The sequence below is a fragment of the Capricornis sumatraensis genome, chromosome 5, assembly GCF_032405125.1.
Source record: "Capricornis sumatraensis isolate serow.1 chromosome 5, serow.2, whole genome shotgun sequence".
In the NCBI taxonomy this organism is placed as follows: Eukaryota; Metazoa; Chordata; class Mammalia; order Artiodactyla; family Bovidae; genus Capricornis; species Capricornis sumatraensis.
The window spans coordinates 53091809-53116425 of NC_091073.1; the positions used below are offsets into that span (position 1 = coordinate 53091809).

At 39.9% G+C, this 24617-nt stretch overlaps 1 protein-coding gene across 1 annotated transcript in view; it reads left to right on the forward strand.

The window, feature by feature from the left end:
* PRKAR2B (protein kinase cAMP-dependent type II regulatory subunit beta) overlaps positions 1–24617 on the forward strand; it is a 112587-nt gene that overhangs the window by 44374 nt on the left and 43596 nt on the right. The window lies entirely within an intron of this gene.

A 24617-nucleotide genomic window follows, 5' to 3' on the forward strand; every position in this document is an offset into this window, starting at 1 on the left:
TTTTAACCCCGTATTGTAGACAAGGAAAGTTGAGGCACAGAGAAGTTAACTAACTGGTCCATAATCTTCAGGTTTTCTAGGGAGCAGTTAAAGCTTGAACCTAGTGAATTTCCCACTGGATGTGTGCTCTTCAGCACAGACGCTTTTAGGGACTAAAGCCCAACTCAGGTATCATCCTGAATAAGAATGTTTGGGTGACTCAGTTCTTCATTGAGTGGCTTCTGACACCTGTGGCATGCGGGAGAATGCCTCTCCCAGAAGGTGACATTTGAGGCAACATGTAGGAAGAAGGTAGTGGGTCTCGGAGGGTAGCATTCCAGGAGGATTGTGTGTGCAAAGGACCAAAACTTAGTCTCCTTCGCAAGTGTGAATGTTTATCTAGTCTACTTCATCCTTACATCTTTCGATAGCTTAAGCCAAATATTTCAGTCTGTTTTTCAGGGTTTATATCTCTTGTGATGTCTCTACAGCTGGCATTTATTTAATCACAGCAACTCTCTGAGGTAGATCTTAATAGCTACACTTTATTGCTGAAAAAATTGAGACTCATAGTAGTTGCTAATGTACAAAGGTCACACAGTTAATAAGTAGCAGGAAAAAAAATGGCAGAGCTGGGGTATGCCTCAGTTTGTCTGAATCCCATGCTCTTTCCCCACACTGTACATCAGCCACTGTGTGTAGCCTTGAATAATAATTTATATTTCTCCCTTAGATGATTAATCTCCCTAACCAGAGTGCAGGGACACTTTGTACTACATTTATGGTCATGAACACCAACCACAACTTTACAAATAAAGAGTTAATAATTGAGTTGTTTCCATGTGTTAGTTTCACTAAAGTTAGAGGCATTTTGCATACAGTAAGACAAAATTTTAATAGTTAAAAATGAGCTGTTTAAAAAGTGTATGTATCATCATCATAAAAAGAATAAAACTATTGACCAGCCAGTTGTTCTGAAATCCATGAAACAAAAACTAAAGACCACAGGCCAACCTTACTTGTTCTGCGAAACAGCAAAACTTGGTGGAAGAAAAGAATTTCAGTTTAGCAGCTGCTGCTGCTGCTGCTAAGTCACTTTAGTTGTGTCCGACTCTGTGCAACCCCATAGACGGCAGCCTGCCAGGCTCCTCTGTCCCTGGGATTCTCCAGGCAGGAATACTGGAGTGGGTTGCCATTTCCTTCGCCAATGCATGCATGCGTGCTAAGTCGCTTCAGTTGTGTCTGACTCTGTGCAACCCTATGGACAGCAGCACACCAGGCTCCTCCGTCCACAGGATTCTCTGGGCAAGAATACTAGAGTGAGTTGCCATTTCCTTCTCCATCAGTTTTGCAGACTACTTTATCATTTATATTCTCTAATATCATCGATAAAGAATTGTGGGTACTCCTGTCAGAACTGCACGTGGTCCCTGAGTTAAGTATCACTCACTTCTGTTGTTAGAATTCCACTGAATTCACTAGAATTTGAACTTGTTATTTTCCAAATACTACTTCCTTATCAATGACAGGTGTATGATTTTATTTTTAATTATTTTTGGTATTCTTTGGACCTTTATTATATTTTTTTCTTGTCCTAATCTTTCTGTACCAGTGTTCCCCTTAATTTCTGATGTCTCCCTGATTGTGAGTGACTGAAAGGCACATTGAATTCCATGAAGTGAAATTTGGAAGTTTATTGAAATAATGGTGGGAGTCTCACAAAATCATCCAGCCACAAGCGGAGGGCAGGAGTGCAGCTGGGTACCTGGGTTTTGAACACAGGTAGGGATCGCTCCATCTCTTGCCTCCAATTCTCTCCTCTACTGTAGGCTACGTTCTCCATGTGATGGGAATATGACCACCACAGCTCTACACTTCACAGCAGTAGCCACCAGAAAGAGACCCACCTGACATTCCCTCTGATTCAAGCCCCACAAAGATCCCAAGAAAGTGTTCTGATTAATTAGCCCAGTCATCCTGGACTGACCTAGAAGTTGTCTCATTTGTCTGGGAAGTTGCCTAGAAGTTGTCTCGTTTGCTAGGATACCGGACTCAAAACCCTGACCTCACCTGGGGAATAAGTTTGTCTGCCCTATTTTGGGTTATAGGATCTCGTCTGCTAGCTGATTCCTAGGTTAGATTGGCTGCCCCTAGGAAGCCCTCTCTTTTTGTTGAAGGCAGCTTTTCCCTTGGTTCCTGAGCTTCCTTTCCAGCCTAAGGGGACATCTGCAGTGTCCTCAGTACCTTTTTGAATCAGAGACAGTTGATGAGCCCTGAGCTGTGTGTGAGGGATTCTCTGACATTTGTTTCACCACCTGCCTGTATGACTGCAGGTGACCCATTTGGATTTGTCTTTTTCTGTTGAGAAAATCTCCATTTTATGATTGAATAATGCGTTACATACAGAATGACAATAAATAACAATAGCAGACAAATGTTGTTTCTCTTCAAAAGAACGGAACTATTATCTTGCATATCAGTTCATCTGGGTACTAATGGAAAATGCCTCGAAAAAGAAATAATACTTTACATTTATACCACAAGTTTTTCAAAGAGATCAGTGGGAGGCTAAAGGTCACTGTAATTTTCCTCTCACAGACTTTTATTGATGCTGTTTTCTTCTCAACATTAAGAGCAGCCAACCCCCTGGCTCACTCATATTCTGCAAACTGTGTTTTTAAATGAGATTGGATTTTTTTTCTAGACTTGCAAAGTTTTTAATTTTAGAGAGAACTGCTTTTTTTGTGCAACAATGTTTGTTTTGGAAATGTTTATACTCTGATAACTGTGGAAGAGACGGCTTTCTATCTGATTGGTTGTGCTGTCACTTCAGTTAGATTAAAAAGCATTTATCATTAACTCACCATTTACAGCATTGTTCAGAGAGATTGCTAAAGATGAGTAAGATTTAGCTTGTGCCCAGGTCCCTGGAAGAACTGACCATGTACTCATGACTGACCTACCGGACAGTTGTAGGGCAGCACAGCAGAATTGGGTCCTCTGATTTCACAGTACACACTCTACACAGAGCACGTGTGCAAAGGAACAGATGGACAGTCCACTCAGTGAGTTTGTACCCTCAGTGAGTGAGAAAGAAAAGGAAGTCTACCCTTTATGCTGGCTTGTTCAGTTCTTGCATGCCTCTCAGAGTAAGACCATTTGTAGGATTAAAAGATATCCATTTTCTATACAACATGGCTTCTGAATGTAGCCAACAACAACTTCTGCTACTCAACAAAAGAAAAAGCAATCTATTTGAATGCTGGAGGGAAAACCCATTGTTGTGGACTTATTGCAGGACCATATGACTGTCTTCGGCAAAGGCTTTCTATGAGATTTTCAAGAATAGCATTTGCTGTTGGAGATTTTGCTTCATATATTGTGTTTAGAATTTGGCCCCCACGTAGTTTTTGATTCCACTGAAAGGAAGATGCAAATAAGGTGCAGTGTTCCTGCATAAAAGGAGACTTTAATTCTAACTTGTGTGTTTGAGGTAAGTGTCAGGAAGGATGTGGCATTTGTGGAGAGCTTTGAAGGGAAAGATTTTGACAGGTGGGGATGGGAAATGGAAGGGATACATTTCCAGTGACCAAAGCTGTGAAATAATAATGTGTTGAGATAATAGCCCAGCCTGTGTGTGCTCGGTTCTGTCCGACTCTGTGAACCCATGGACTGTAGCCCGCCAGGCTACTCTGTCCATGGATTTCTCCAGGCAAGAATACTAGAGTGGGTTGCCATTTTCTGCTCCAGGGGGTTTTCCCAACCCAGGGATCAAACCTGAGTTTGTGTCTCCTACATTGGCAGGCCAGTTCTCCACTGTGCCACCATACTTAAATTGAAGAAAGTAGGGAAAACCACTAGACCACTCAGGTATAACCTGATCAAATCCCTTATGATTATACAATAGAAGTAACAAATAGATTCAGGGAGTTAGATCTGAGAGACAGAGTACCTGAAGAACTATGGATGGAGGCTCGTGACATTGTACAGAAGGCAGTGATCAAGACCATCCCCAATAAAAGAAATACAAAAAGGCAAATTGGTTGTCTGAGGAGGCCTTACAAATAGCTGAGAAAAGAAGAGAAGCTAAAGGCAAAGGAGAAAAGGAAAGATATACCCATTTGAATGCAGAGTTCCAAAGAATAGCAAGGTGAGATAAGAAAGCCTTTCTCAGTGATGAATGCAAAGAAACAGAGGAAAACAATAGAATGGGAAAGACTAGAGATCTCTTAAAAGAAATTAGAGATACCAAGGAAACATTTCATGCAAAGATGGACACAATAAAGGACAGAAATGGTATAGACTTAACAGAAGCAGATGATATTAAGAACAGGTGGCACAGAACTATACAAAAAGATCTTCCTGACCCAGATAACCACGATGGTGTGATCACTCACCTAGAGCCAGACATCCTGGAATGTGAAGTCAAGTGGGCCTTAGGAAGCATCACTACAAACTAAGCTAGTGAAGGTGATGGAATTCCAGTTGAGCTATTTCAAATCCTAAAAGATGATTCTGTGAAAGTGCTGCACTCAATATGCCAGCAAATTTGGAAAACTCAGCAGTGGCCACAGGACTGGAAAAGGTCAGTTTGCATTCTAATCCCAAAGAAAGGCAGTGCCAAAGAATGTTCAAAATACCGTACAGTTGCACTCAATTCACACGCTAGCCAAGTAGTGCTCAAAATTCTCCAAGCCAGGCTTCAACAGTATGTGAACCGTGAACTTCCAGATGTTCAAGCTGGATTTAGAAAAGGAAGAGGAACCAGAGATCAAATTGACAGCATCCATTGGATCATCGAAAAAGCAAGAGAGTTCCAGAAAAACATGTACTTCTGTTTTAATTGACTACATCAAAGCCTTTGACTGTGTGGATCACAACAAACTGTGGGAGATTCTTCAAGAGATGGTAATAGCAGATCACTTCACCTGCCTCCTGAGAAATCTGTATGCAGGTCAAGAAGCAACAGTTAAAACTGGACATGGAACAACAGACTGGTTCCAAATTGGGAAAGGACTACGTCAAGGCTGTATATTGTCACTCTGCTTATTTAACATATGCAGAGTACATCATGCAAAATGCTGGGCTGGATGAAGCACAAGCCGGAATCAAGATTGCCAGGAGAAATAGCAATAATCACAGATATACAGATGATGCCACCCTTATGGCAGAAAGTGCAGAAGAACTAAAGAGTCTCTTGATGAAAGTGAAAGAGGAGAGTGAAAAAGTTGGCTTAAAACTCAACATTCAGAAAACTAAGATCATGGCATCTGGTCACATCACTTCATGGCAAATAGATGGGAAAGAATGGAAACAGTGACAGACTTTATTTTGGTGGGCTCCAAAATCACTGCAGATGGTGATTGCAGCCATGAAATTAAAAGATGCTTGCTTCTTGGAAGAAAACCTATGACCAAGCTAGACAGCTTATTGAAAAGCAGAGACATTACTTTGCCAGTGAAGTTCCATCTAGTCAAAGCTATGGTTTTTCCGCTAGTTGTGTGTATGTGAGAGTTGGACGATAAAGAAAGCTGAGTGCTGAAAAATTGATGCTTTTGAATTGTGGTGTTGGAGAAGACTCTTGAGAGTCCCTTGGACAGAAAGGAGATCCAACCAGTCAATCCTAATGGAAATCGGTCCTGAATATTCATTGGAAGGACTGATGTTGAAGCTGAAATTCCAATACTTTGGCCACCTGATGTGAAGAACTGACTTATTCGAAAAGACCCTGATGCTGGGAAAGATTGAAGGAAGGAGGAGAAGGGGATGACAGAGGATGAGATGGTTGGATGGCATCACCGACTCAATGGACATGAGTTTGAGTAAGCTCCAGGAGTTGGTGATGGACAGGATGGCATCACCGACTCAATGGACATGAGTGTGAGTAAGCTCCAGGAGTTGGTGATGGACAGGGAGGGCTGGCGTGCTGTAGTCCATGGGGTGACAAAGAGTTGGACACAAGTGAGCAACTGAATTGAACTGAACTGTGCCGCCTGGAAAGCCCGTCAGTGCTTCCTATAACACACACAATAGCCCAAATTCTTACCAAGACTTTTGAGAGCCTTCCTCCTACTATAAAAAAAAACCCCATACATTTCTAACTATAAGGTTCTAACAACCTTATTCAGTATGTTATGGGAAATGTTAAATTTTTTTTGGTCAGAGATATATCATGCCTAGGAATGGTCAAGGTAGAATCTTGACATTTCAAAATAGATCAATACTGTCCTCCTCACCCCTTTTACCTTAGCTGTTACCTGGAAACAGATTGAGAAGTGGTGATCTCTTCCTAGGGATAGCCACCTGGAACATTTAGACTGCCTTACTCAGGTGTGTGAACCAGGAAGAATTGAAGTAAGTAGGGTTAGACTGTCAGCCCATCGTGCTGTTATTGACATATGTATTATGTGTGTTACAAACCTGACAGTTTGGTGTTACATTTGTTGCTTTGTGCAATCTTGTCTTTTAAAGTAAAATTAAGAGAAAAAAGAGCAAGCAAATGTATTTATGCAGTCTTTTATATTTATTCAAGTGTTAACCTTTTTCTGCTGCTCTTCCTTTCTTCTTGCTAATTTGAGTTAGCATCTGGTGTCATTTCCTTTCCGCCTGAAAGGCTTCCTTTAGTGTCTCTTGTAGGGCCCATCTGCTGGCAGCAAAACTTGTTAGTCTTTGTTCTTCTGAGAATGAATTCATTCTACCTTCATTTTTAAAGGATAGTTTTGCTGGATATGGAATTCTTGTGAGACAATTTTTTTTTTCCCATTTAGCAATTTGAATATGCTATCAGCACCTTCTTATTTCTGTTGTTTCTGAAGAGAAGTTAACCATTGTTTTATTATTCTCTTATATATGATAACTGTTTTTTTTTTTTTACTATTTTGAAATTTTAATTTGTTTTTGACTTTAACAGTTTAACTGAAATGTGCCTAGGTATGTGTTTGTTTGTATTTATTCTAGGGTAGGGCTCATTGAACTTCTTGGATCTGTAAGTTCAGTTTTCATAAAGTTTGGGAGTTTTTTAGCCATTATTTCTTCTTGTGTTTCCTACCCTTTCCCTCTTTTTGTGGAACTGCCATTATATGCAGGTTAGTATGCTTGATGTTATCTTATGGGTCTTTGAGGCTTTCTTCCTTTTTTATTCATTCTTTTTTCTCTCCGTTTTTTAGATGGAATTGTTTCTATTGATCTTTCTTCACGTTTCTAGATTCTTCCTTCTCCCAGCTTAAACCTAGTGAACCCATCTAGTGAATTTTTCATCTCAATTATTGTACTTTTCAATTTCAAATTTTCATTTGGTTCTTTTTCATAATTTCTTCCGCTTTATTGAGATCTCTTTGTTGAGTTATTGTCATCATACTATAATTCTTTAAATATGATTCCTTTAGTTACAAAGCATCATGGTTTATTTTGAAGTCTTTGGGAAGTATTAACAGCTGGATCCACTTAGAGTCAGTATCTGTGGACTGCTTTTTTCCTGAGCATGGAACACACTTTCCTGTTTCTTTATATGCCTTGAAAGTTTGCTGAGAACCAGCATTTCAGATTTTATTTTGTAGTAATTCTTAATTCTGATTTGCTCCCTCTCAGACTTCTTGTTGCTCTTTTTTCGTTTAACAGCTTTGCTGGGCTGAATTTATGGACTCTGTTTCCACCATGGTGTGTGAATGCTAATGTCTCTGATTTATAAAATTTTTAATTAAAGAAACATTAACCCTGGATCTCCAGTAATAGCTCGTGTATCTGCATGGCTTAGTGGTAAGTCCATCATTGGTTAGAGGTTATTTGCAAATGCCTTGAGCTGATGGATGTGTGTGTGAGTTGGGGAGCATGTTCAAATTTCAGACAGGTTTTCCCCCCCTCTGATAACCATCAGTCTATCTTCTGTGTTTCTAAGTTGTTTTTTTGTTTGAAGATTCTCAACATGTGATATCATAACAGCTTTTATCTATGTCTGCCTTACTTCACTTAGCATAATGGCCTCATGGTCCATCCGTGTTGTTGCAAATGTCAAGATTTCCTTCCTTTATGCTGAATAGTATTCCATTGTATATAAATATCACATGTTCTTTGTGCATTCATCCATGGGTGGAGATTTAGATTGCTTCCAAGTCTTGGCTATTGTAAATAAATACAGTGAACATTGGGGTGCAAATATCTTTGTGAGAAAGATTTCATTTTCTTCAGGTAAATACCCAGAAGTGGAATTGCTAGATTGGATGGTAGTTCTATTTTTAATTTTTTGAAGAACTTCCATACTATTTTCCATAGTGGCTGTACCAATTCAGCAGGGGTCCAGTTTAGCACAAGGGGTCTCTTTTCTCCACATTCTCAGCATCACTTGTTATTTCTTGTCTTCTTAATAATAGCCATTCTAACAGATGTGAAGTGATACTTTATTGTGGTTTTGATTTGCATTTCCCTAGTAGTTAGTGATGTTGAGCATCTTTTCATGTACCTGTTGGCCATTTGTATGCCTTTTTTGGGGAAAAAAAAAAAGTCTCTTTAGATCCTGTGCCCATATTTTAATTGGATTTTTTTCTCTTTAGTTGTTACAGGTAGTTTTACAGTGTTTCCCAGCTTCTGGCTGCCATGTTTGTCTTCTCTGCATGTGCTGTCGCCTCATGGACCCAGAGAGGTAGATAGCTTGGACCCTGTCCCATTTCTCCTGTGTGCGCACACAGCCTTCCAGTGGGCCATGGTTGTTTGGATAGATTTCGAAGCTCTTCTGTGGTTGTCTCACTTTTTAAAATTTGTTTAGTCTGTTGGTCTGATGCTTGCTGCAGCTGAGACCACAACCTCCAGCTAGGTAACCTGCTAGTCTTGCTGTTTGTCTGCCTCCGTGATTGCCATTACCAACTGTGTTGCTGGGCATGGATTTTTTGCACTTTACTTTTCATCAAGTTAGACTCCCTCAGCAGCAAAGCAGGTAGAACTATGCTGCTGATCATGCTGGACTTGGGGGGCCAGGATTGCAGTCCCAAGCAGGAATGCCATAGATTCTCTGTGAAATAATTGAAAAAACGTATATTGGTCTCTATCCCCATTTCCTGGTACTGGGTTCCTAAAACCTTTGTGATATTCTAGGTTGCAAGAGCACTAGACGCATCTTTTGTTCTAATGTTTGGTCTTTGATCTTGGTTCCTAACACAGAGCTCCCAAATCCTTTGAACTTTCCTGAGTGATAGGAATGTCTTAGTTCTAAAGAGAAGACTTTGGATGGGCTTGGGGATAGCTTCAGGATGGGAGCTGGTTACCTGAAACACCCCGCCAGGATTAGAAGCTTGGGACTTGCAGCCCCATCTGCCGTCCTCTGGGAATGGGAAAGGTGCTGGAGATTAAGTCAATTATCATTAATCATGGCTACATGATGAAGCTTCTGCATAAGTTGCCAAAGTACAGGGTTCAGTGAACACATCTGTATGCTGAGAGGGTGATGCACCCCAACTCCCTGGGGACAGAAGTTCCTGCACTCGGAGCCCTTCCAGCCGTGTCCTCTCTCTCTCTTCTGCCTGGACCCTTTATTGTATCCTTTAGTATATAATAAACTGCTAAGCATGTTTCCCTGAGTTTTATGAGCTGGGCTAGCAAATGATCAAGTCCAGGGAGGGGGTCATGGAGACCTCCCATATATAGCCACTTTGGACAGAAGTTGTGGGTAATCTGGGGACTCACTACCTGTGTTTGGCATCTGAAGTGGGGGTGGTGTTGTGGGACTGAATTCTTGACTTGTGGAATCTGATGCTCACTCCAAGGAGCTAGTGTCAGAACTGAAGGGAACTGTTGGACACCTGGCTATTGAAAGAGGATTGGTCAGTGTGGGAATCAGCTCTCACTTGGGTATCAAGAGTGCTGTAGATGTGGTGGTGGAGGGGGTAAAGGAAGAACTCAGGAGTGTTTTCACAGCCCCACTGTTCTAACATAGGGTTCAGTAGTATTTCATGAATAAATGCTTCTCAATTTGTAGGCCTTTAATTGATTTCCAGAGTCCTGAAATGTTTTTGTTTTATATTTTTTGTGAAAATCATATTTTATCATTGTTTTGGGAGTGAGGATTTACCATACTCCTTCCTCTCTTGTTCTGAACGCCTGAAGATGTTTTTAAAGTATTCAGGTGTAGAGCAAGCCATTTTAGTATCAGATTGAGGTAGCACCAAGTCAGTATTTTTATTTTATGTGAAAAGCTTTATTAGAAAGAGTTCAGGTTTATAATAGTATGATGAATGAGTTTTTTATAACTGCTTTCTAATAAGTTTTCATACCTGGATTCTGCCAGTTGAAGATATGTGTTTTAGGAAGTATTAAATTATAAAAATAATTTTGAAGAGAGATTAGATGCATTTAAAAAAAAAGACTGATTTTTAGCAAAGTAACATTTGTTTTGTTTTTAAGTCCTTTTGTGTTTAAGATATTGTTTCATAGCGTTTTACAGTCATCTCTTTATGGGAAAGAAATCCTTTACTTCTTATTATAAACATATAGTATATTCTTTGTTGAAAAGAAGAAAACCTAGGAAGGCACAAATAGGAAAATCAGAAGCATCACAGTCACACTGCCAAGAAACAACCACCTTATGAAGAACGCTGGTGTCTCTTCTACAGGCCTCGTGCATACAGTCCGTCTTCTTGAGTCATTCATCTATCTTGAAACTTGCTTTTTAAAAAACGAACAAAATAAAAACCTAATTCTGATTTGGTGAACATCTTCCTATGTTGTTAGATATTTTTGTAAAACACAGGTTTTTAAATGGCTGCATAGTACATCAGTACTGCCTAAGGATAACTATCATAATTTGTTTTCTGTTGGCAATTTATGTTTCTTCTGCTTTCAGCTGTCAGCATCTCTTCAGATTAGATTACTTCAAGAGCACTTGTTGAATTGGGCATGAACATTTTCAAGGCTTTTAATAAATATTTTTAGACAAACTCCTCCATCTCCACCCTAACCCCTGCTTAGAGTTTCACCAGCAATATGTGCAAAAGTTCACACTAAGATGTGCATCCTCTTCAAAACTAAATTTTAGTGAAATCATATAATTGTGCTAATTAATTAAACTTAAAATGTCTAAGTGTGGGACTTCCCTAGTGGTCCAGTGGTTAAGAATCCACCTTCCAATACAGGGGATGCAAGTTCCATCCCTGGTTGGGGAACTAAGATCCCACATACCAAGGGACAACTAAGCCCTCGAGCCACAACTAGAAAGAAGCCCGTGCACCCAACATGCTGCAACTAAGACCAGACGTAGCCAAATAAATAAAAATTAGAAAAGAAACCTATGGCTGATTCATGTTGATGTTTGGTAGAAGAAACCAGTGCAATACTATAAAGCAATTATCCTTCACTTAAAAATTAAAAAAAAAAATGTCTAAGTGCTATTTTATTTCTATATATCCTATCTTTATATCATTTGTTAAAATTTAAAATTCTTTAAAATTCATAATAATTTATTGTCTAATGCATCTTGGCTTTTTAAAAAATAGAAATGGAATTTTTCTTTTCTCAGAGAAGAAAATCCTATTAAACTATTTATTAGGATTAATTTCTTTTGATTTTAAATAATGAATATGCTAGATTAGATTACTTTCATATATATATGTCTTTAAATGTTAATATGATTTGTTCTGTTATATTTAGATGATATTTTTCTAAAATAAAATCAAAATTCTTATTAGACTTCTGATAATCACATAGAATTAATTGAAAGATATTCCTGTAATACTACATTTAGTTTTTTTTTTTACTGAATCTGAAAGCTGAGAACTATTTTCCTGTAACTCTGACTATATTTAAGTCCAGATTTCACATCTAAGAATTGTCAAATGATACTGGTTTTGAAAATTTATTAATAAATTAGAAGAATCTGTAGTTTTTCTGTTCCTGTAATTCTCTTATAGGTACATGTTAGGCAATGTTGGTCTCAAAAACAATAGGCAAAATTATTTTTAAGTCTTAAATATTTAAAACTTATTTTAAGCTTTAAGATAAATTTAAAAAATGTCTGCTGTATCTGAAGGGCAAAATAATATTTTGATAAATATAAGTGTACCGTTCATTATCAGCTGGAATTTATTTATATTACTTTAATGTGATTCAAGATCTCAGAGCAAAATAAAGTGCCAAGAGGTGATCACATTATCTGAACAATAGAACATTTGCACAAACTCTTAAGAAACTATTTGCTGGTCTTTTGATCAGAAGGTTAGAATTCTTTTCTGATTTCTCCTCAGCTATTAATTTCCGAAAGTCGACAATATGCATCAAGTACACTGTTTGAAGTCTTTCTTAGACTATTTTCAGCAGGGCATAAACATAAGGTTTATTGCGCTACAGTCCTATAGTACAAACAGATCCACTTGCTGTCCACTGCTTAACAGTTCTGGAGGAATTTTAGTGACTAACAGCAAGCACATACATGGGCTTTAAAATATTAATGGTTTGCAAAATATGTTCTCCTCAGAAATATTTTTAAACCTCTATTATTGTATCTGTTTATTTCACCTTTGTTCATATGTAAGGTATTACTCTTTTTCTTAAAGAAAATTTATTTGGAATATATGATCTGGAAAATACCCAGAAATTAGGTCCTTTGATTACCTGCACTTGACCTTTCTCAGATCTTCACGTTGTTGATTTTCGTGTATTCTTTCTGAAGGAAGGAACATCTGTAGCTACAGGGGGACCATTGTTTCCTGTGAAAGAGAGTGAGGGCTCATATGGTATATCCTCCATTCTCTGAATCCCACAGGTTATTCATGGTCTCTGAACAGTATCACTGTGTAGAATAGTTGAGCCTGTCCTGTTTCTCACAGAAACACGTCATGTTGATCGACATGATTCTTTTTATAAATCTGTCGATTGCTCTGTCCTCTTAATTGTACCATACTCCTTACGACTGAGTTAATTATTAAAAGAAGTGATGGATGTTTTATAGATTGAATGTATATTCAGTATGTAGTGGAAAGAACATGGCTTGGGAATAGATTCAGTGACAGAGTCCATGTGGTGGTGGTGGTGGTGCCCAGTTGTATCCAGCTCTTTGCGAACCCATGGGCTGTTGCTGGGCAGGCTCCTGTCTCCCTGGGATTTCCCAGGCAGAATGCTGGAGTGGGTTGTCATTTCCTACTCCGGGGGTCTTCCCAACCCAGGGATTGAACGCACATGTCTTGGATCTCCTGCATTGACAGGCAGATTCTTTACAACTGTGCCACCTAGGAAGCCCACATACTTCATAACTAAAGTTTTTAATTACTTAGGAACCCAAATCTAGAATAAAAATTTACTTATCATGTATATATGGGTTGTGACATAGTTAGTTCATTGCTTTTCCTTTGGAGACATTCTTGAAGAAAAATTTACAGTTAAAAAATATATAGTTGATACATAATATTATGTTAGTTTTGAGTTTACTACATAATGACTTGATTTTGCATATATTATGAAATGATCACTAGGATAAGTCTATTAATCATGTCTGCACACAAAGTTCTTATAATACTGTTGACCATTTTCTTATGCTGTATATTACATCCCTATGACTTATTTATTATATAACTGGAATTTGAACCTGTTAATGCTCTTCACTTATTTCATCCACCCCAATGCCTCCCTTCTGACATTCACCTGTTTGTTCTCTGTGTCTGTGAGTCTGTTTTAGGTTTGGTTTGGTTGTTTTGCTTCTTAGATTCTGCATGTAAATCAAGTCATACAGTATTTGTCATTATTTATCTGAATTACCTCACTTAACATAATGCCCTCTAGATCCTTGCATGTTGTCACAAACGGCAAGATTACATTTTGAATGGCTGTGCAATATTTCACTGTCTGTGGAATATTGCACATCTCTATCCATTTGTCTATTAATGGACACTTAGGTTGTTTCTACATGTCTTTTAAAAACAGATTAAAGAATGTTTTGAGTTCTGTTGCTTTACTTGTGAGGTATGAATGGTTCCTGAGAGTATAATCACTTGAAGCGTGGTATACAGGTGGAGGAAAATTGTTTTTAGAAACAAACTGTGGATAGGAATGGGTCAATTATATAATCTTATTCTAAATCTCTCTCTTAAAGGGCAACAAAAATAATGACTTTGTGATGAATCAGGGTGGTTTAGTGAAGTGTTGAATAGATATATAGATAGTGAAGTTGCTTAGTCGTGTCTGACTCTTTGCGACCCCATGGACAGTAGCCAACCAGGCCCCTACGTCCATGGGATTTTCCAGCCAAGAGTACTGGAGTGGATTGCCATTTCCTTCTCCAGGGGATCTTCCGACCCAGGGATCGAACCCAGGTCTCCCACATTGTAGGCAGACGCTTTACCGTCTGAGCCACCAGGGCTTCTAAAATACTTATGAGATAATATATTTTCTAGTGGAAGTAACAGGAAAAAATTTGTAAAAATTTTTTTAAATTGGTAATTATATGTTTGACACTTTAGGAGCCTACATGAATGAAGATTTAAAACAATGTTTTATAAAAAGAGTGAAGTAAAGCCATTTACAGCAACATGGCTGTAAATGAAGTGAAGTCAGTCAGACAAAGACAAATATATGATATCACTTATATGTAGAATCTTTAAAAATGATAGTAATGAACTTATTTACAAACAAAACAGAAACAGACTCATAGATTTAGAAAACAGATTTATGGTTAAGAGGGGAAAGAGGGGGAGGGATAAATTAGGATGTTGGGATTAACATATACATGCCACTATTATATATATAAAATAGATAATCAACAATGACCGACTGTATACTACAGGGAATTCTACTCAATACTCCATAATAACCTACATGGGAAAATAGTCTGATAAAGAATAAATATATGTATATGGATAACTGAATCATTTTGCTGTATTTCTGAAACTAAGACAACATCATAAATCAGCTATACTCTAATATAAAATAAATTTTTTTAAATTCAGAAATTTATGCAGAACCAGAAGGTGGTTTTGAGGGGCTGATTTTTAAAGCCCTGTTGATATCCTTGGGGAGAGGTAAAACCAACTAGATTAAGTGGAAGGTGTGTGTTTAATCGTTTCACCAAGACAAGATTATACAGTTAAGTACCTTGGCTAAAATCTTTAAATTAATTTTTCTGACATGAACATAATTGATCTGGAAATTAAATATTAACTTAAGTACTATTCAGTGAAGCCTGCCAGCATTACTGCAAGATAGGTACAGGTTGTATTTATATTGCTCGTTTTGTAGCTAAAATCTAGGCAGTAACATGGTAGATTATAACAGCTTCTAATATTTTGATGCAGGAAATAGGATATTAAGTTGTACATTAAATAGCTGAATGGTCAATTAATATTTGAAAAGCACTTTTAAGGAAATGGTAATGATTCTTTTCAGAGTTGATGAGCCTTATTTTATAGATTTTTAAGTTAGGAAGTTTTTCTCCCTATTTGTACGTAAACTGTGAGGTTGATTTCAGTATCTCTTCTCTCACCTTATAAGCCCCTAAAAAGAAACAGGGATAGGAAGGCGTGGGTTCAGGGCCTTTACAAGGTAGGATTGCACTTCCCTGTCTCTCTGGAAAGATCATGCTGCTTGTCCTGTGAAATGTGGTGTACATACCTTCTTGGCAGAGGTGACGTGTCACTTCCACACTGATGCTTTGGGAACATAGGGGAGGAAAATTTCTCCAGTACCCTCTTTGGGTCTCTGGCAGGGCTTAAGAATCAAACTGATACAAGATTAACACAAGAAAAGCATACACATTTTTATTGAATTTTTACATATATATAGGAACCTTTGGGACTGCCCAGTTGGTGCTAGTGGTAAAGAACCCACCTGTCAATGCAGGAGACATAAGAGACATGGGTTTGATCCCTGGGTCGGGAAGATCCCCTAGAGGGGCCTGGCAACCCACTCTAATATTCCTGCCTGGAGAATCCCATGAACAGAGAAGCCTGGTGGGCGTCCTTGAGGTCTGAAAGAGTTGGATACGACTGAAGCAACTTAGCCGCAGCAGGAGCCTTCACAAGAAAATGAAGACCCAAAGAAGTGACCAGAACAGGAGACTTTAATATCTTTTAGACAAAGGAAAAATAAATTTGTGAAGAGTTGACATGACAGAGGAATTTGAGCTGTGGGCAGTAACTGGTGAAGGAGAAGCAAGGTTTGTTTATACAGCCTTCTCTGCCCGTAGTAAGAATGTTCCTTTTCCTCCTGGTATAGGCAGAAGAAGGTACTTTTCACATGGGAGGTTATCTCTTCTTTCAGGGAAGAGGGCTGGGGAGAGGGGTGAAGGTCAGAGTGACTTTCCTGCTTTTGACATTTTCGCAAACTCCTTCAGTCTTAAATGGTATGTCAAAGTGCCACGTTTTGAGGTACTGTGTTTTGGGGTGCCATGTCTTGAGCCGCATTAGTAGCGAGTAACTTGGCACTGTCTTGGAGACTGGTGACATTCTAAATGGAGGCAGTTCTGTGGACCTTCAGGCCTCTATGAAGACCACAGGGGTTTCCCACCATCCTGAGATAGACGTTCGGAGTAAACAAGATATAAACTTCTGTTTTTTTAAGTCATGATGATTTGGGGATGCTTGTTACTGTAGCATAAGCTAGTCTACCCTGACAGATGCAATTTCCTTAGGTCTAAGCGTCAAAAAAGAGATACCAGAATAACTATTCATGTCTTCCACTATTTTTGTTAACATTTACTACGTGCCATTCATTCTTCCAAGTTCTAGAAATAGAGCAGTGAACAAAATCTTCTCTTCTCAAGAAACGTCTTCCCATCCTTCATTGTTAGTTTAGGGAGTCCCTTCTTCTGCAAAGCCTTGCTCTCTGAGCAGCAGGCCACCTCTTTCTCTTCCTCGCTCCTGTGCACTTTGTACACACCTTCGTTGTGGCTTTGATGGTGTCGTGGTTATTCTGTCTTGCTTTCTAGGCTGTGATCGCCCAGAGAACAAGTAGTTTATACATGGTACATCGTTATATGTAGTATTTACCAACAGGGAAACAAGGATCTACTTACAGCACAGGCAGTGGTACTCAATACTTCCAATGACTAAAATGGGAAAAGATTCCATTTGGATTAATTTATATAAATTAAAAATTATATATGCAGAATATATAATAATAATATATATATATAACTGAGTCACTTTGCTATTACCTGAAACTACCACAATATTATAGATCAACTATATTTTAGTAAATATTTAAAAAGTACTATAAATATATAGACGTAGCAAATTACATAGTCTAATATAGAGTGATAATACATATACTTTGCATTGCTCTCCCTGCATCACCTCCCACATTTCAAACACTATTTTTTTAAGTGAGTAAGTTCAGACTTCCCGTGGGTCATTTTGCTTGGATGTGATTTGGGATCAAAGTGTGAACTTCTGTTTTTGGACGTATTATCCAAATGCCTTTGCTTTGAGAATTACATGTTAAGATGATAGCTTATGTGTCACAGTGGATAGGTACCAGATTGTCTGGGCAGAAATGTGACTGAAGAGGGGAGGGGGTGTCTATGGCTTGTCGTCATGCCTCTTCCTTTTACTTAGTTATAACTAGTGTACTCCTCTACCAGTGTGTCTCAGTCTTATATTTATTATTGCCTCTGCCTCCAAGTCTGTTTTAGTCTTTTTTCCCCCTGTCGCCTCCATGAGATTTTAGTACCAGATAATACTGTGTATCTGGTTAAGTATTGTATGAATACCTATTCTTTATATGGAAAAAAGGGCTCCCCTGGTGGTTCAGTGGTAAGAATCCACCTGTCAATGCAGGAGACCCAGGTTTGATCCCTGGGGTTGGGAAGATCCCCTAGAGAAGGAAATGGCAACCCACTCCAGTATTCTTGCCTGGGAAATCCCACAGAGAGAGGAGCCTGGCGGGCTATAGTCCATGGGGTCACAGAAGAGAAGGACACTACTGAGCAACTAAACAACAATTGTGTGTATATCTATGGTTTATATGGAAGAAAAGTAAAGTAAAAGTGAAGTTTGGTTTTTGCCCCTTCCCCCAACTAATCTTGTTTGAAAATGCATGCCTTAAACTAGTATTTGTAAAAGGTACATTTTTTTTTCTCTTTGTAGGAGCTCATTTCCACTTCAATAAGCTAAGTTTAACCACATTGCATCAGAACTCTGTTGTCTAATACACCTGTGCTTTCATAATAGCTTTATTTCAAGCTGATTATCATTTAAATAAGTATGCTGAAATCTTAGTGCGTTGAGAACACTGGGGAAGTAAATTTTACATATTTTGCAGAAGTCCATTTTTCCCCTAGGTTTTCGACCTCTGAAGCACGCAGCCTTTCTCTGCAGGCCACATTTGCTTTTGATTCCTTCCGCAAATATTTATTGAGGCTGTACTGTGTGCAGGGCTCCGTGCCAGGTGCTGAGGCCCAGTGGCTCATGGAGCTGGGCCTGCTTCCTTTATTCTTGTTTGGCTTTTTCAGAACTCACAGCGTAAACTTGTCCAGGGCACAATTGTTTTGACTGTACTGATTTTTATATATTCCCCAATAAAGTATAGTGGGCACTTGGTGAAAAACCCTGGGAGTTGGTGTAATCCCTTGTGCAGTATAAAAAGAAAAAGATACTTGGTCCTGGTGCCTGGCACAGAGTTCCTAAAACCCTGGGGATCTCCTGATTTCTTTGGTGTGCTCACCAGAGTTTCTAGGCTGAGGGGCTTCTGGATAGCTTCAGAATGGGGCCTGGTCCCAGAAAGACCAAACTATGATTGGAAGCTTGGAACTCAGTCCAGCCTCGGAGTATGGGAAAGGGACTGGAGATGGAGGTTAATCACCAAAGGCCACTGGTTTAACCAAAGGCCACTGGTTTGTGCCCATGTAACAAAACCTCCATAGAAACCCCTAAACAACCAGCTGCAGAGAGCTTGCAGACTGGGGAGCACAGCACGAAGCTGGGAGGGTGGCATCCAGAGAGGGCGTGGAGGCTGCGCCCCTCCCACCATATCTCACCCTGTACTTCTCATCCTTTTGGCTATTCTTGAGTTGTATTCTTTATAATAAACCAGTAAGAGAAAGGCAAGTACTTCCCGAGTTTTGTGAGTCATTCTACTGAATTATCAAACTAGAGGAGGGTGTTGTGGGAACCCTCAGTTTATAGCCGGTTGGTCAGAAGTATGGTAGCCTGGGAATTGTGATTGATGCCTAAAGTGGGGGCAGTCTTGTGGGACTACTGCTTCAACTCTTGGGATATAATGCTAACTTTGGGGTAGGTAGTGTCAGAATTGGAGTGAGTTTTTGGACACCCTATTGGAAATGATGTTGGAAAAGACAATGTGATTTTAAATATAGGAAAATGGAATAAATATAGGAATATTTGGCCCTTGTCTGTCACATTGTGTGTGTGTGTGTGTGTGTGTGTGTGTGTGTGGGTGGGTGGGTGGGTGGGTGGGTGGGTGGGTAGTGTATGAAAAGATTGAGGGCCAAGTCCCACAAGATGCAGACCCAATATATAGTTTTCACTTTTCTGTCCTGCAAACCCTGGCATTTGTCTGGCTATGCTAGTACACATTATACTGTCTGCAATGTGGGAAACTACTAAAATTCTTGGAGCATTCTAGATTACTAATGTATTATCCAAATACATATATACACAACTTGGCAGGAAAACTCAACATAGGGTTCACCTAAAGAAGAAGGCTCTTTTTCTCTTAACTGTGTAATTGCCAAACAGAATAGAGTATATAGTTTCAGGCTCAATTTCAGATTTCCCAGGAGGGATGGGGTACACTTGAAAAAAAAATTCAAGGCAGCTCAGGATATCTGGAGGCTTGGGCTTAAGGGTCTATCCAGATATAGAGTCTTTCATTCATTCATTTCTTGCATAGGTATTCACTAAGCTCCTAACCTCTGTGCCAGGTCCTTTGGTGAACAAGATGGAAGGTCCTCATTTTCACTCATCCTCTCTGTTCCCATTTTTTTGGACAAATAGTATACAAAGAACAACTTTTTATTCATTCATTCTACGTATTTTTGTTTGAGAATCTATAATACAGGTAGATTATTGGGTGATATTTAAAAGAGACATCATCTCTGCCCTCGAGGACCTTCAAGCTTGTTTGTTCTTCAGTCATTCTTTCAAAAAATGTGCACTGAGCCAGTCACTGTGCCAGGTTGGCGCTTTTCATGGTTGTTTAGTTGCTAAGTTGTGTCTGACTCTTTTGCAACCCCATGGACTGTAACCTGCTGGGCTCCTGTGTCTGTGGGATTTCCCAGGCAAGAATACTGGAATGGGTTGCCATTTCCTTCTCCAGGGGTTCTTCCCAACCCAGGGATTGAACCTGCGTCTCCTGCATTGCAGGTGGATTCTTTACCACTAAGCCACTGGTCAGTACTAGGGACATAGAGAAATGAACATAGTTTCCGAAGGGCTACAGTTCTGCCTGGGCGGGGCATAGGTGGTAACCTGTTTGGTAAAGTGTTGGACACGACTGAGCGACTTCACTTTCACTTTTCACTTTCATGCACTGGAGAAGGCAGTGGCACCCCCCTCCAGTGTTCTTGCCTGGAGAATCCCAAGGATGGAGGAGCCTGGTGGGCTGCCGTCTATGGGGTAGCACAGAGTTGGACACGGCTGAAGTGACTTAGCAGCAGCAGCAGCAGTAGGTGATGGTAATGGACTCTGTCCACACTGCAAAGGGAACACAGAGTGGCGTATCCTAAGTTAGCCCTGTCTAAGCAAGAGGTCAGTGTTTGACTCTTGATCTCACTTTATTTTTTTGGCTTAAACCACAGAAATGTATTTTCTCACAGTCCTGGAGGGTAGAAAGCTAAGAGCAACGTGTCAGCATATTTAGTGTCTCATAAGGCTTCTCTCCTTGGTTTGCAGAAGACCACCTTCTCACTGTGCTGTCTCATGGTCCTTCCTCCACTAGTGTGCATCCCTGGTGTGTCTCTGTGTCCAGAGTTCCTCTTATTATAAAGACACCAGTCAGATTGGATTAGGGCCCAACCTAATTGTTTGATTTTAAGTTAATCACCCATTTAAAGGCTCTGCCTCCAAATACCGTCACATTTTGAGGCATTAGGGGTTAGGGCTTCAATATATAACTTGGAGGGACAAAATTCAGCTTGAAAAAACCAGATTGTAAATATTTTAGGCTTGTAGGCCATAAAGTTTCTGTTGGAACTCACAACTCTGCCATTGATCTGATTTTTCGGCTGGGGCTGAAGAGAAGGGATGGCTTGGAAAGGACTATGTGGGGGAAATTCCAATCAGAAGAGACTGTGTCAGTGAAAGTAAGGAGGCGTGAGGGCCCCATGGCAGTGTAAGAGGTGCAGTAGATGAGTTTTTTTTTTTTTGATGAGTTTTAATATAGTGAAACTACTGCACTTCAGTGCCAGAGCTAAACCTTATAATATTGGAACAACAAATGATTCAATGGAATGAATAGTCCAGAAAGAAATAAATATGTGATAAGGTAGGTTTCACAAATCAGAAGAGTATTAAGTAATAATACTGAAGCAATTGATAAATTATTTAGAAGGAGAATACATTCTTGCTAGTGACGATTTTTAGTCAGTATTTAGGGGCTTGAAACTTAGAAATTAGAGGATTAAGATTTCCTTCTGTGAACTAAAACTGAAGATCCACATTAATGGGTCAAGGTGCTATATATAACAGGTTACCTTGAAGAACATAATATCTTACAATATCACCTCACTGAACATACAGACACCATTAGAATGGTTGACTTTGTGGTATCCACACTCCCAAGAGCCTCGGCTTTGGTTTAGTGTTCTGCTCGTGTTCTCTTAAGTTTTTTAATTTATGAAAATGGGCCTGTATTTTCACTGTGCACTGAGCCCTGCGAGTTATATATCAGTCCTGCCTGTGAGGCTGGTCAGACAGGGATAAAGAAAATTACAGAGCCAAGCTTTAGAGGTAGATACTCTCCTGCTTTTAGGAAAGTTGCGGCAACACAGTTCTAGAGTCTGGGCCACGTTCTCAGGACTGTGTGTGTTGCATGTGTGTGCCTTGGGCTGTCCCAGTTCAGTTCAGTTCAGTTCAGTCGCTCAGTCGTGTCCGACTCTTTGCAACCCCGTGAACTGCAGCACGCCAGGCCTCCCTGTCCATCACCAACTCCCTGAGTTCACCCAAACCCATGTCCATCAAGTCGATGATGCCATCCAACCATCTCATCCTCTGTCGTCCCCTTCTCCTCCTGCCTTCCATCTTTCCCAGCATCAGGGTCTTTGCCAGTGAGTCAGCTCTTTGCATCAGGTGGCCAAAGTATTGGAGTTTCAGCTTTAGTATCTGTCCTTCCAGTGAATACCCAGGACTGACCTCCTCTAGGATGGACTGGTTGGATCTCCTTGCAGCCCAAGGGACTCTCAAGAGTCTTCTCCAGCACCACAGTTCAAAAGCATCAATTCTTCGGCACTCAGCTTTCTTTACAGTCCAACTCTCACATCCATACATGACCACTGGAAAAATGATAGCCTTGACTAGACGGACGTTTGTTGGCAAAGTAATGTCTCTGGTTTTTAATATGCTGTCTAGGTTGGTCATAACTTTCCTTCCAAGGAGTAAGCATCTTTTAATTTCATTGCTGCAATCGCCATCTGCAGTGATTTTGGAGCTCAGAAAAATAAAGTCAGCCACTGTTTCCACTGTTTCCTCATCTATCTGCCATGAAGTGATGGGACCAGATGCCATGATCTTAGTTTTCCGAATGTTGAGCTTTAAGCCAACTTTTTCACTCTCCTCTTTCACTTTCATCCACATTAGGCTGTCCCAGACTGATGCATTAAACAGTTTATTTGACAGACTCTCTCCTCCTCCCATCTCCTTCTCACCAAGGAAGCTTTTAATTGTGATTTGACTTCTGTGGTCTTCCTTCAGGGAGAGAGCTGGCTGGTTATGGTGACTCTGTAATAATTCAGGAAGTTAGTTACTAAGCTGGCATCCTGGTGATATTCATCAGTGAGGTTCTTTAATGGGAGCCTGTCCCTGGGAGATGGCCTCCTCCTGTTAGATTTCTGAGGCAGAAGGCTGAGGTCCAGCCTTCTGTTGTTGGTGAATTCACCGAAGCCAGCAAGGGCAGAACAGTGGTTGAGAACAAGCCCTTTCCATAAAAAGGAATGAAGTTCCAGGACCTGCTACAATAAATTAATAATGTAATATACCAAAAACATTGAGTGTACACTTTACATGGGTGAATTGTATGGCATGTGAATTATATCTCAATAAAGCTGCTTTTTAAAACATTAAAACAGAAGAATAGGGCGTTTGGAGTGAGCTAGACAGGCCTGGAATCAAATCCTGTGGTTGTACCACATTGTGTGATCTTAGCCAAGATATATAACTATGCCCTGTTCTTTCATCTCCCAAGTGGTGATATGACACCTAGGGTTGTGAGACTGAAGGAGAAAATATACACCTGGTCAAGGCTTCTCATCCTCAGCACTGTTGACGTTTTGGATCAGATCATTCTTTGTTGGAAGGAGGGATGAGGGAGAGCTGTCCTGTGCGTGATGGGGTGTCTCCTAGCTTCCCCCAGCAGCTTAACCCCCTACAGATGTAACAGCCAAAATGTCTCCAGGTGTTGCTTAAATGTCATGCTGGGGGACAGAAAAGGCCCTGGTTAAGAATCACTCGCTGGCTAAGGTGTGTAGAACAATGCCTGTAAAAAGAAAGCTACTGGCAGACTTCATAATATTGACAGTCCTTGGACTAAAGATGACAGTACTTCTGAGGCCCCTGGAAAGATGTTTGTCAGCCTTTCATCTGTCCTCTGCTCTTTAAATTTCTATGTCCATGCCAGAATCAAGTCCACATGGATTAAAGTGTGTGTGCTAAGTCTCTTCAGTTATGTCTGGCTCCTTGCGACCCTATGGACTGTAGCCTGGCAGGCTTCTCTGTCCATGAGATTCTGCAGGCAAGAGTACTGGAGTGGGTTCCCATCCCCTCCTCTAGGGGATCTTGCCGACCTAGGGATTGAACACGTGACTCTTAGTATCTCCAGCATTGACAGGTGGGTTTTTTTACCACTAGCACCACCTGGATTAAAGCATAAATGTAAAAAGGTCTTCCTTTACAAACTGAAAGAAGAGAAGTTACAGATCTGTAAATTTGCAAATAAAAAAGATTTGCAAATACCAAACTCAGAAGCAATGGTACTTTTGTGATGTTTAACATTGGGTTTAAATCATATTGGGGAATTTTTTTTCTTGATGCCATTACATTAAAAACAAAAAACATGAGTTGCTGCTGCTAAGTTGCTTCAGTTGTGTCTGACTCTGTGCGACCCCATAGATGGCAGCCCACCAGGCTCCCCCGTCCCTGGGATTCTCCAGGCAAGAACACTGGAGTGGGTTGCCATTTCCTTCTCCAGTAATTATAGTTAAAAAGCAAACTGGACGGAATTTCCTGCCCTCCAGTAGTTAGGACTCCGTGCTTTCACTGCCTTGGTCTGAGTTTAATCCATAGTCTCGGAACTAAGATCCTGCAAGCACATAACATAGCCAAAGAAAAAAAGAAAATTGGATAAAATGATTATAAGAGATATGTCAAACTTGTATTGAGAAACCAGTGTAAATCAAAAAGAAAATAAAATACAGAAGTAAATATCTCAGGCATAGGGACAAAAGAGGATATACAGTCTGCCTACAAACATTTGAAAATTGTTCAAATTCAATAATACTT